At 41.9% G+C, this 13,385-nt stretch overlaps 1 non-coding gene across 1 annotated transcript; it reads left to right on the top strand.

The window, feature by feature from the left end:
- The first annotated feature begins 558 nt into the window (after positions 1-558).
- LOC122925208 lies at positions 559-749 on the top strand. The gene has a single exon (XR_006387555.1). It is a non-coding gene; the product is annotated as a U2 spliceosomal RNA (small nuclear RNA).
- The last annotated feature ends 12,636 nt before the right edge of the window (positions 750-13,385 follow it).

Raw genomic sequence — 13,385 nt, 5'->3', positions numbered from 1 at the left:
CCATGAAAATTAACTTAATCCCCAAAAAACCTTTCCACTGCATTTCATTGCTGTCATTAAAGGACCTGCTGAGATCATTTCAGTAATCGTCTTGTTAACTCAGGTGAGAATGTTGACGAGCACAAGGCTGGAGATCATTATGTCAGGCTGATTGGGTTAAAATGGCAGACTTGACCTGTTAAAAGGAGGGTGATGCTTGAAATCATTGTTCTTCCATTGTTAACCATGGTGACCTGCAAAGAAACGCGTGCAGCATTCATTGCGTTGCATAAAAATGGCTTCACAGGCAAGGATATTGTGGCTACTAAGATTGCACTTCAATCAACAATTTATAGGATCATCAAGAACTTCAAGGAAAGAGGTTCAATTCTTGTTAAGAAGCCTTCAGGGCGTACAAGAAAGTCCAGCAAGCGCCAGGATCGTCTCCTAAAGAGGATTCAGCTGTGCCACCAGTGCAGAGCTTTCTCAGGAATGGCAGCAGGCAGGTGTCAGCGCATCTGCACGCACAGTGAGGCGAAGACTTTTGGAAGATGGCCTGGTGTCAAGAAGGGCAGCAAAATCGCTTCTCGGCCTTTTGGCTAAGATCAAGTGTAGTATCTGTTCTTATCAGTTTAATATCTGATACGTCCCCTATCTGGGGACCATATATTAAATGGATTTTTCGAACAGGGAGATGGAAAAAGAGCTTGCTCTGTCCACTCCACGCATTGACCTGGTATTGCAGTACCTCCAGGACCGGTGCACAAAAAAAAAAAAAAAAAGAAGGGCAGCAAAGAAGCCACTTCTCTAAAAAAAAACACATCAGGGACAGATTGATCTTCTGCAGAAAATATGGTGAATGGACTGCTGAGGACTAGGGCAAAGTCATATTCTCCGATGAAGCCTCTTTCCGATTGTTTGGGGCATCAGGAAAAAGGCTTGTCCGGAGAAGAAAAGGTGAGCGCTACCATCAGTCCTGTGTCATGCCAACATTAAAGCATCCTGAGACCATTCATGTGTGGGGTTCCTTCTCATCCAAGGGAGTGGGCTCACTCACAATTTTGCCCAAAAACACAGCCATGAATAAAGAATGGTACCAAAACACCCTCCAACAGCAACTTCTTCCAACAATCCAACAACAGTTTGGTGAAGAACAATGCATTTTCCAGCACGATGGAGCACCGTGCCATAAGGCAAAAGTGATAACTAAGTGGCTCGGGGACCAAAACGTTTACATTTTAGGTCCATGGCCTGGAAACTCCCCAGATATTAATCCCATTGAGAACTTGTGGTCAATCCTCAAGAGGCGGGTGGACAAACAAAACCCCCTAATTCTGACAAACTCCAAGAAGTGATTATGAAAGAATGGGTTGCTATCAGTCAGGAATTGGCCCAGAGGTTAATTGAGAGCATGCCCAGTGGAATTGCAGAGGTCCTGAAAAAGAAGGGCCAACACTGCAAATACTGACTCTTTGCATAAATGTCATGTAATTGTCCATAAAAGCCTTTGAAACGTATGAAGTGCGTGTAATTATATTTCACTACATCACAGAAACAACTGAAACGAAGCTCTAAAAGCAGTTTAGCAGCAAACTTTGTGAAAACTAATATCTGTGTCATTCTCAAAACTTTTGGCCACGACTGTATTACAAGTCACTGCCTCCTAGAGGGTCAACCCACTCATCTTCTGCTGCTGTCTCCTATAAACAGATTGACTGCCGGGTGTTCTAACTTCTAAAGATCAGTTGAAGTTGCTTTACTAATGACCTCTGAAACCCCTGCTCCCCGGCAACAGCCTATAGTTCAGAATTCTGGCAAGTGCTAGAGGAAGCACCACTGGTAGAGAAAGATCTTTAGTCACACTGACTAGTTTTGGTAGTTTATCTGCTCCTCTGGTCTACTGCTTCTTTTGTCCTTGTGGTTAAGTTCTACAGTCAATATTTAATTGTGGCTCAGTGCGTGAGTCCCTGACATCGATTGGCTCAGTGTCCACTGAATTTCTGCCTCAATCCTTAGTGACCGGTGGTTGTATCGATTTAGGTCTCAGTCCATGGTGTTCCATAGTTTAGTTTCCATGTTCTGCATTCCTGTGACTGGAAAGAGTCAGCATCAGACTGAAGTCACTTGGGTCCACCAGAGGAAAATATTCTAAGAGCTCACCCTCTGTGCATACAGAACCTAAAGGGGTATTGTCATCTGAGATATGCCCCCTTTGTCTGATAGGTGCGAGTCCCGCCTCTGGAACCCGCACCTATATCGAGAACGGAGCGGGCAAAATGGCTGGAGGACTCCGGTCCGACCACCACCAAGCGCTCTCCCCATAGAAGTGAATGGGAGCGCGCCCAGCATGACCGGCCACCGGGGTGAATGGCGGAGTGGCTGTGCATGAGCAGCGCACCACTCACCACTTTCGGGGCTCCCTTTTAGGAGATAGGTGCGGGTCCCAGTGGTGGGACCCACACCTATCAGACAATGGAGTCATATTCTAAAGATATGCCTCCATTGTCTCAGATAAGAAAACCCCTTTAAGGGCCCTGTTTTATTAGGGGTCCATTATTATCAGAGCTTGGGTCCACCGGAGGATCTTCTGGTACTCTGGTGGGACAGTCCAACCCTGGGAAGAGTAGATATTATCTGATTCTATCTTGGTAATGTTACTTTATCGTTGACCTCGAGGCATCCCTAAACCCAGTATACAGATTTCAATTTCAACTTGCGGTTCATATTAATTGTTTGTTAATTTGCATCTCCTCTTCTCAATAGTTTTGGTAAAAGGGGCATGGCTTGGCAGGAGTGGTGGAGTTTCCACAGCCGGTATGATTTCCTATAATTTACGCCTAAAACTGGAGAAAATTATGGCTGAAGTCTACACCACAGAGCACAGAGAGGACAGAACTGCACCTAATTTATTAAGAGAACGATGCCTCTTAAAGGGCTTATGTCATGATCAATGTAAAAAATGAAAATTATACTTCATGCAGTACCTGACAATTTCTTTCTAACAAAGCTACAACCAGACCTCACATGGATCCAGAGCTCCCTCCATTCATTGCTCCAATTACTCTGCAAGATTTATTTCAGGATGGCAGCTCAGGGGGCGTGTTGTTTCTGCTGCAGCTGTCTCCCTATCACAGCTCAGGGGGCATGTCCTTTCTACTGCAGTTTTCCCCCTGTAACTGTCATAGTTTCTAACAGAGCATATGGCTGGTGACAAGTAAAGCTTTACATTGAGCGCTTTTGACCATCTTAGTGAGGTGTACAGAAAAATAAGGATAAGAACAAACAGCAGATGGTGCTCTACAAGATACAGATACATGTTATTGAACAGCTCAGTGGTTATATTACATTTTTAATTGCATGTAATTCTAAAAGTGATCAGATCCAGTTGCTGGTTTGAAAAATTTAAATTTTTCATGGCACAACCCCTTTAATAAATTAAGCGCGCCTCACTCCAGAACACAGGAGATCAAAACTGGAGTAGGGAATGCAAGTCCTGATAAATCCACCTTTTAAAGAAGTGTGACAATAATGGAGCTCTGTGCTGACCATTATTTTAAAACTACTCAGAGAAGTGGGCAACACATTTAGCACGAGCTCCAGGTACAAGTGGAATCTTAGGTGAAAGAGTCATAGTAAGCGCCCCGTCTACCTCACCCTCAGTTTAACAAGATTAGTGCATTTTATGTAGATCACAATGGGCCTGACATCTGCCCAGGTTCACCTGGTTCTGATGCCACCCGTGGGCAAAGGCTTCAGATATTAACAAACATAACACATTACCAAACACACTAACAAGTGATTTAGCTATAAGTACAGTACAACCAAAGCTAATCTGACTAATAATGAATGTCTACATGTAGAAAACACACACACAATGCATCTAGTACAGTTACACACTGCGCGTTCAAGGCCTTCATATTCTTATGATGAATACTGGTCTTTTTTAAGCTAATTATCTGCATCCATCATGACAGACAACATACTACACATGTCAAAACGTTAATTATTTTACATTATTCTACCTTCTTTCTAAAAAAAAATTACATGTAGTATCTATGAGATTTCTTAGGTTTAGTTTTTAGATAACAACCTGGCTGGTTAACTAGGCTCAATAATATATTCTAATGAATGAAGCAATAAAACTGTTCTGTTTGAAATGTAAATGCACAGGAAAAGGATTACATTTAAAATGTGATAGACAGAATAAAGTAGAGATATGATGCATAGAGAAGGTAGAGATGTGATGTACAGAATACAGGTGAGGGTAGTGATGTTATACAAACCGGATTCCAAAACAGTTGGGACACTATACAAATCGTGAATAAAAACTGAATGCAATGATGTGGAGATGGCAAATGTCAATATTTTATTTGTAATAGAACGTAGATGACAGATCAAACGTTTAATCCGAGTAAATGTATCATTTTAAAGGAAAAATACGTTGATTCAAATTTTCACAGGTGTCAACAAATCCCCAAAAAGTTGGGACAAGTAGCAATAAGAGGCTGGAAAAAGTAAATTTGAGCATAACGAAGAGCTGGAAGACCAATTAACACTAATTAGGTCAATTGGCAACATGATTGGGTATAAAAAGAGCTTCTCAGAGTGGCAGTGTCTCTCAGAAGCCAAGATGGGTAGAGGATCACCAATTCCCACAATGTTGCGCAGAAAGATAGTGGAGCAATATCAGAAAGGTGTTACCCAGCGAAAAATTGCAAAGACTTTGCATCTATCATCATCAACTGTGCATAACATCATCCGAAGATTCAGAGAATCTGGAACAATCTCTGTGCGTAAGGGTCAAGGCCGTAAAACCATACTGGATGCCCGTGATCTCCGGGCCCTTAAACGACACTGCACCACAAACAGGAATGCTACTGTAAAGGAAATCACAGAATGGGCTCAGGAATACTTCCAGAAACCATTGTCAGTGAACACAATCCACCGTGCCATCCGCCGTTGCCAGCTGAAACTCTACAGTGCAAAGAAGAAGCCATTTCTAAGCAAGATCCACAAGCTCAGGCGTTTTCACTGGGCCAGGGATCATTTAAAATGGAGTGTGGCAAAATGGAAGACTGTTCTGTGGTCAGACGAGTCACGATTCAAAGTTCTTTTTGGAAATCTGGGACGCCATGTCATCCGGACCAAAGAGGACAAGGACAACCCAAGTTGTTATCAACGCTCAGTTCAGAAGCCTGCATCTCTGATGGTATGGGGTTGCATGAGTGCGTGTGGCATGGGCAGCTTGCATGTCTGGAAAGGCACCATCAATGCAGAAAAATATATTCAGGTTCTAGAACAACATATGCTCCCATCCAGACGTCATCTCTTTCAGGGAAGACCCTGCATTTTTCAACAAGATAATGCCAGACCACATTCTGCATCAATCACAACATCATGGCTGCGTAGGAGAAGGATCCGGGTACTGAAATGGCCAGTCTGCAGTCCAGATCTTTCACCTATAGAGAACATTTGGCGCATCATAAAGAGGAAGGTGCAACAAAGAAGGCCCAAGACGATTGAACAGTTAGAGGCCTGTATTAGACAAGAATGGGAGAGCATTCCTATTTCTAAACTTGAGAAACTGGTCTCCTCGGTCCCCAGACGTCTGTTGAGTGTTGTAAGAAGAAGGGGAGATGCCACACAGTGGTGAAAATGGCCTTGTCCCAACTTTTTGGGGATTTGTTGACACCATGAAATTCTGATTCAACATATTTTTCCCTTAAAATGGTACATTTTCTCAGTTTAAACTTTTGTTCTGTGATTTATGTTCTATTCTGAATAAAATATTAGAAGTTGGCACCTCCACATCATTGCATTCAGTATTTATTCACGATTTGTATAGTGTCCCAACTTTTTGGGAATCCGGTTTGTATACAGAATATGGGTGAAGGTAGTGATGTGATGTACAGAATACAGATGATGGTAGAGATGTGATGTAGAGAATACAGGTGAAGGTAGAGATGTGATGTACAGAATACAGGTGAAGGTAGTAATGTGATGTACAGAATACAGGTGAAAGTAGAGATGTGATGTAGAGAATACAGGTGAAGGTAGTGATGTGATGTACAGAATACAGGTGAAGGTAGTGATGTGATGTACAGAATACAGGTGAAGGTAGTGATGTGATGTACAGAATACAGGTGAAGGTAGAGATGTGATGTAAAGAATACAGGTGAAAGTAGAGATGTGATGTAGAGAATACAGGTAAAGGTAGAGATGTGATGTACGAAATACAGGTGAAGGTAGAGATGTGATGTACAGAATACAGGTGACTGTAGAGATGTGATGTAGAGAATACAGGTAAAGGTAGAGATGTGATATACAGAATACAGGTGAAGATAGTGATGTGATGTATCGAATACAGGTAAAGGTAGAGATGTGATGTAGAGAATACAGGTGAAGGTAGAGATGTGATGTAGAGAATACAGGTGAAGGTAGAGATGTTATGTACAGAATACAGGTAAAGGTAGATATGTTATGTACAGAATACAGGTGACGGTAGAGATGTTAGATACAGAATATAGGTGACGGTAGAGATGTGATGTACAGAATATAGGTGAAGATAGAGATGTGATGTACAGAATACAGGTGAAGATAGAGATGTGATGTACAGAATACAGGTGAAGGTAGTGATGTGATGTACAGAATACAGGTGAAGATAGAGATGTGATGTACAGAATACAGGTGAAGGTAGAGATGTGATGTACAGAATACAGGTGAAGGTAGGGATGTGATGTTGAGATTACAGGTAAAGATAGAGATGTGATGTAGAGAATACAGGTGAAGGTAGTGATGTGATGTATCGAATACAGGTAAAGGTAGAGATGTGATGTAGAGAATACAGGTGAAGGTAGAGATGTGATGTACAGAATACAGGTGAAGGTAGAGATGTGATGTACAGAATACAGGTGAAGGTAGAGATGTGATGTAAAGAATACAGGTGAAAGTAGAGATGTGAAGTAGAGAATACAGGTAAAGGTAGAGATGTGATATACAGAATACAGGTGAAGATAGTGATGTGATGTATCGAATACAGGTAAAGGTAGAGATGTGATGTAGAGAATACAGGTGAATGTAGAGATGTGATGTAGAGAATACAGGTGAAGATAGTGATGTGATGTAGAGAATACAGGTGAAGGTAGAGATGTGATGTAGAGAATACAGGTGAAGGTAGAGATGTGATGTAGAGAATACAGGTGAAGGTAGAGATGTTATGTACAGAATACAGGTAAAGGTAGATATGTTATGTACAGAATACAGGTGACGGTAGAGATGTTAGATACAGAATATAGGTGACGGTAGAGATGTGATGTACAGAATATAGGGGAAGATAGAGATGTGATGTACAGAATACAGGTGAAGATAGAGATGTGATGTACAGAATACAGGTGAAGGTAGTGATGTGATGTACAGAATACAGGTGAAGATAGAGATGTGATGTACAGAATACAGGTGAAGGTAGGGATGTGATGTTGAGATTACAGGTAAAGATAGAGATGTGATGTAGAGAATACAGGTGAAGGTAGTGATGTGATGTATCGAATACAGGTAAAGGTAGAGATGTGATGTAGAGAATACAGGTGAAGGTAGAGATGTGATGTACAGAATACAGGTGAAGGTAGAGATGTGATGTAAAGAATACAGGTGAAAGTAGAGATGTGATGTAGAGAATACAGGTAAAGGTAGAGATGTGATATACAGAATACAGGTGAAGATAGTGATGTGATGTATCGAATACAGGTAAAGGTAGAGATGTGATGTAGAGAATACAGGTGAATGTAGAGATGTGATGTAGAGAATACAGGTGAAGATAGTGATGTGATGTAGAGAATACAGGTGAAGGTAGAGATGTGATGTAGAGAATACAGGTGAAGGTAGAGATGTGATGTAGAGAATACAGGTGAAGGTAGAGATGTTATGTAGAGAATACAGGTGAAGGTAGAGATGTTATGTACAGAATACAGGTAAAGGTAGATATGTTATGTACAGAATACAGGTGAAGGTAGTGATGTGATGTACAGAATACAGGTGAAGGTAGAGATGTGATGTACAGAATACAGGTGACGGTAGAGATGTTAGGTACAGTATATACGTGGCGGTACAGATGTGATGTACAGAATACAGGTGAAGGTAGAGATGTGATGTACAGAATACAGGTGAAAGTAGAGATGCGATGTACAGAATACAGGTGAAGGTAGTGATGTGATGTAGAGCATACAGGTGAAGGTAGAGATGTGATGTAAAGAATACAGGTGAAAGTAGAGATGTGATGTAGAGAATACAGGTGAAGGTAGAGATGTGATGTACGAAATACAGGTGAAGGTAGTGATGTGATGTACGAAATACAGGTGAAGGTAGAGATGTGATGTACGAAATACAGGTGAATGTAGAGATGTGATGTACAGAATACAGGTGACTGTAGAGATGTGATGTACAGAATACAGGTGAAGGTAGAGATGTGATGTACAGAATACAGGTGAAGGTAGTGATGTACAGAATATAGGTAATGGTAGTGATGTGATGTACAGAATACAGGTGAAGGTAGTGATGTGATGTACAGAATATAGGTGAAGATAGAGATGTGATGTATAGAATACAGGTGAAGGTAGAGATGTGATATACAGAATACAGGTGACGGTAGAGATGTGATGTACAGAATACAGGTGAAGATAGAGATGTGATGTACAGAATACAGGTGAAGATAGAGATGTGATGTACAGAATACAGGTGAAGGTAGAGATGTGATGTACAGAATACAGGTGAAGGTAGAGATGTGATGTACAGAATACAGGTGAATGTAGTGATGTGATATACAGAATATAGGTGAAGGTAGAGATGTGATGTACAGAATACAGGTGAAATGTAGTGATGTGATATACAGAATACAGGTGAAGGTAGTAATGTGATGTACAGAATACAGGTGAAGGTAGTGATGTGATGTACAGAATACAGGTGAAGATAGAGATGTGATGTACAGAATATAGGTGAAGGTAGAGATGTGATGTACAGAATACAGGTGAAGGTAGAGATGTGATGTACAGAATACAGGTGAAGGTAGTGATGTGATGTACAGAATACAGGTGAAGGTAGTGATGTGATATACAGAATATAGGTGAAAGTAGAGATGTGATGTACAGAATACAGGTGAAGGTAGAGATGTGATGTACAGAATACAGGTGAAGGTAGTGATGTGATGTACAGAATACAGGTGAAGGTAGTGATGTGATATACAGAATATAGGTGAAAGTAGAGATGTGATATACAGAATACAGGTGAAGGTAGAGATGTGATGTACAGAATACAGGTGAAGGTAGAGATGTGATGTACAGAATACAGGTGAAGGTAGTGATGTGATGTACAGAATACAGGTGAAGGTAGTGATGTGATATACAGAATATAGGTGAAAGTAGAGATGTGATGTACAGAATATAGGTGAAAGTACAGGCGATTTATGGCAGCGCTGAACAAGAATAATGGGCTTTGTTTTCCTTCCTGTCTTCAGTGAAATGTTCCTCTGGGAGATGGTGACCATCCAGATATACTGTCCCTGCTATCCAGCGTTTCCTGTAAGTTCACTTGTAGCTCAAATAGACACTATGACCAGGAATGATGGACAACCATGACAGCCACAGCACTTAATTTTCAAGGACAGTTAAACTAATAGTATAGATCCGCTCTCTCCTATTAATAGATACCATAGATGGATTAGATAGATAGATAGATAGATAGATAGATAGATATTGAACTTCATATATCCAGTTCATGCTCACGCTTCCATGTAGTCTCAGTGAATAACCATTGGGTTCGATAATTTTGTGGATCAACTTTTACCTTTTCATATAACACATATACATGGATGAACTGTACATTTTTCACATTCAAAATTTAAATATATTACATATATATATATATATATATATATATATATATATATAAACAAAATAGTAAAGAAGCAATGCGCTAGTAATCACAGAGAACGAATGGTAAGAGAATATTAATAGCTGTATAATATATATATACAGAGACACACACATCGTACTGCAACAGCTACAAGACGCTGCTCAGATGGATGAATAAAGAACATCGGATTAGAAGACAACACTGACCACTCATTGTGCGGTCATCACACTCCAGAGACCTTATCACTAGTAATAACAGGTTGTATTTTTTTTTTAATCTTTTGTACTGTATGTGTTATTGGAAGAGTAAGAAGAACGAGATATCAATATTCCTGTATTTATAAATCGTGATAATCCTATTACAACAATAGTCATAATATTAAAAATAATCAAATAATAATAATAGTGATCCATTTAAAATAAACAATACAACTAGTGATGATGGAATAAATGAATAGGAAGGTTTAGCTCTATGACACTTTTAGGTTATGTTCTTCACACACGGGTTGTGTGTAGTTTGCTATAGGTACAGATAAGACTTTGTGTAGTATGTTATGTATAGTAGTGTCATTTTGGATGTGTAATTATTTTCGAATTATATTTTAGAGTATTTTTCAAGTCAAATAATAAGAATAAGTGTAATTTTTAAATCAAATGTAATTTGCAGAAGTTATATATATATAATATTTCACTTCTACTTTTCTGATGTTTAATCTTTCATTTAACAGAACAGTAAGAACAAAACCGAGACAAATAATTTCCATGGAATGAGGAGGACTAGAAGTCTCAGGATAGCCAGGGGGACACGCCATGGTGTGTATTCCAGCCACAGGTTTCTTCTCCCTGTCCTATAGACTGTGTAACACAAGGCGCCTCCATCCTATACTCTCTCCTCTTAATGAATTACTAATGAGCTGGAATTGGACAGCAGGCTTAATTACAGTGTAGAGCGGAGTGTTTACCACATTGTAATTGAACTCATTAGGGCTCTGCCTTTTTCTGCCTTTTCTCAGTCACTTTCGTTGTGTGAATTTGAACAACTGAGGAATAATCCGTGTGTCACATGAAGAGGACTATACAGGGGTGTAAGGGTGGTCCTATAGCACTAATAGAAGACGGGTACAGCCTCTATACAAAACTACACACTGCACATATGTCACCAAAACTACATTGTGTGACTCTAAAATACTGTGTAAAATATAGTAATGCATACAAGTCTGCAGAGTGCAAGCCAATTGTCTGTTGTGCAGGTATACACAGTATGTGTGTGTGTGTGTGTGTGTGTGTGTGTGTGTGTCTGTGCGCCTGTGTGTGTGTGTGTGTGTGTGTGTATCTGTTTGTGTATCTGTGTGTGTGTGTGTGTGTGTGTGTGTGTGTCTGTCTGTGTGTGTGTCTGTGTGTGTATATCTGTGTGTGTGGTGTGTGTGTGTGTGTGTGTGTGTGTGTGTATGTGTGTGTATCTGTGTGATTGTGTGCCTGTGTGTGTGTGTGTTCTCAATATTCTTTGAGCATCAATGACCAATGCAAGAAGGTAGACACAAAAATACACAATTCTTCATAGAGTGAAAGTGTGTGTGTGTTTCTGTGTGTGTGAGTTTCTGTGTGTGTGTGTTTCTGTGTGTGTGTGTGTGTGTGTGTGTGTGTGTACGCTTTGAGCATTTTTTGTGTATTTTTGTTTAGATACAAACACACAATTCTGTTTGCAGAGTCCTTGCATGGGGTGGCGTATTTTAATGGATATATAAAACAAATATCCTGATTGCCTATGATTACATATCTGTACATGTGGGAATCATATCTATATGGAAGGTGTGTGTGTGTGTGTGTGTGTGTGTGTGTGTGTGTGTGTGTGTAAAGAAGTAACTTTGTAGACAGAAATGCTATAGTTGTTACAATGTATCAGCTGGAGCGGCGGAGCATGTGCTGCAGGAGGACACATGATGGAGCTCAGCCTGGATCTGCTGCTTGTGAGGTGGGAGCTCAGCTTTTCGGGCTGTCAGGGTCCTTTCCGGGGAAGGAGAAGATTAGGAGAGGAGCCTGGCCGGACTTGTCTCCCTTATTCCAGGACTTCTCCCAGTCCTGCAGTGGGAGGGAAGCGGCGCCCCCGGTGACAAGCTGGTGGCTGCCCCCTCTGTAGTGATAGGGGGATGTACTATACTGCTTGGGCTGACTGATAGAAGGCGTCCAACATCGACTGGAGGAAAGGACTACAGCTCCAGATCACTGGAAGGAGACAAAAGCCGAAACCAAATGGGACTGGGGCTGATGATCTGCACGACCAGGACCTAATGTGCACAGGGGACTACAGCCACCGACTATCGGACCACAGCACAGGTACTGGACAGAGATACAACCTCCCCTCTGACCACAGTACAGGTACTGGACAGAGATACAACCTCCCCTCTGACCACAGAACAGGTACTGGACAGAGATACAACCTCCCCTTTGACCACAGCACAGGTACTGGACATAGATACAACCTCCCCTCTGACCACAGCACAGGTACTGGACAGAGATACAACCTCCCCTCTGACCACAGCACAGGTACTGGACAGAGATACAACCTCCCCTCTGACGACAGCACAGGTACTGGACATAGACACAACCTCCCCTTTGACCACAGCACAGGTACTGGACATAGATGCAACCTCCCCTTTGACCACAGCACAGGTACTGGAAAGAGATACAGCCTCCCCTCTGACGACAGCACAGGTACTGGACAGAGATACAACCTCCCCTCTGACCACAGCACAGGTACTGGACATAGATACAACCTCCCCTTTGACCACAGCACAGGTACTGGACATAAATACAACCTCCCCTCTGACCACAGCACAGGTACTGGACAGAGATACAACCTCCGCTCTGACCACAGCACAGGTACTGGAAAGAGATACAACCTCCCCTCTGACGACAGCACAGGTACTGGACATAGATACAACCTCCCCTCTGACCACAGCACAGGTACTGGACATAGATACAACCTCCCCTTTGACCACAGCACAGGTACTGGACATAGTTACAACCTCCCCTCTGACCACAGCACAGGTACTGGAAAGAGATACAGCCTCCCCTCTGACGACAGCACAGGTACTGGACAGAGATACAACCTCCCCTCTGACCACAGCACAGGTACTGGACATAGTTACAACCTCCCCTCTGACCACAGCACAGGTACTGGACAGAGATACAGCCTCCCCTCTGACCACAGCACAGGTATTGGACATAGATACAACCTCCCCTCTGACCACAGCACAGGTACTGGACATAGATAACCCCCCACCCCCCTCTGATCACAGCACAGGTACTGGACAGAGATACAACCTCCCCTCTGATCACAGCACAGGTACTGGACAGAGATACAACCTCCCCTCTGACCACAGCACAGGTACTGGACAGAGATACAAACTCCCCTCTGACGACAGCACAGGTACTGGACAGAGATACAACCTGCCCTCTAACCACAGACCAGGTACTGGACAGAGATACAACCTCCCCTCTGAC

Source organism: Bufo gargarizans, chromosome 1, assembly GCF_014858855.1.
Source record: "Bufo gargarizans isolate SCDJY-AF-19 chromosome 1, ASM1485885v1, whole genome shotgun sequence".
NCBI classification, from domain to species: Eukaryota; Metazoa; Chordata; class Amphibia; order Anura; family Bufonidae; genus Bufo; species Bufo gargarizans.
The sequence above is the reverse complement of the archived record's forward strand: the minus strand, read 5'-3'. Positions and strand labels throughout refer to the sequence as shown.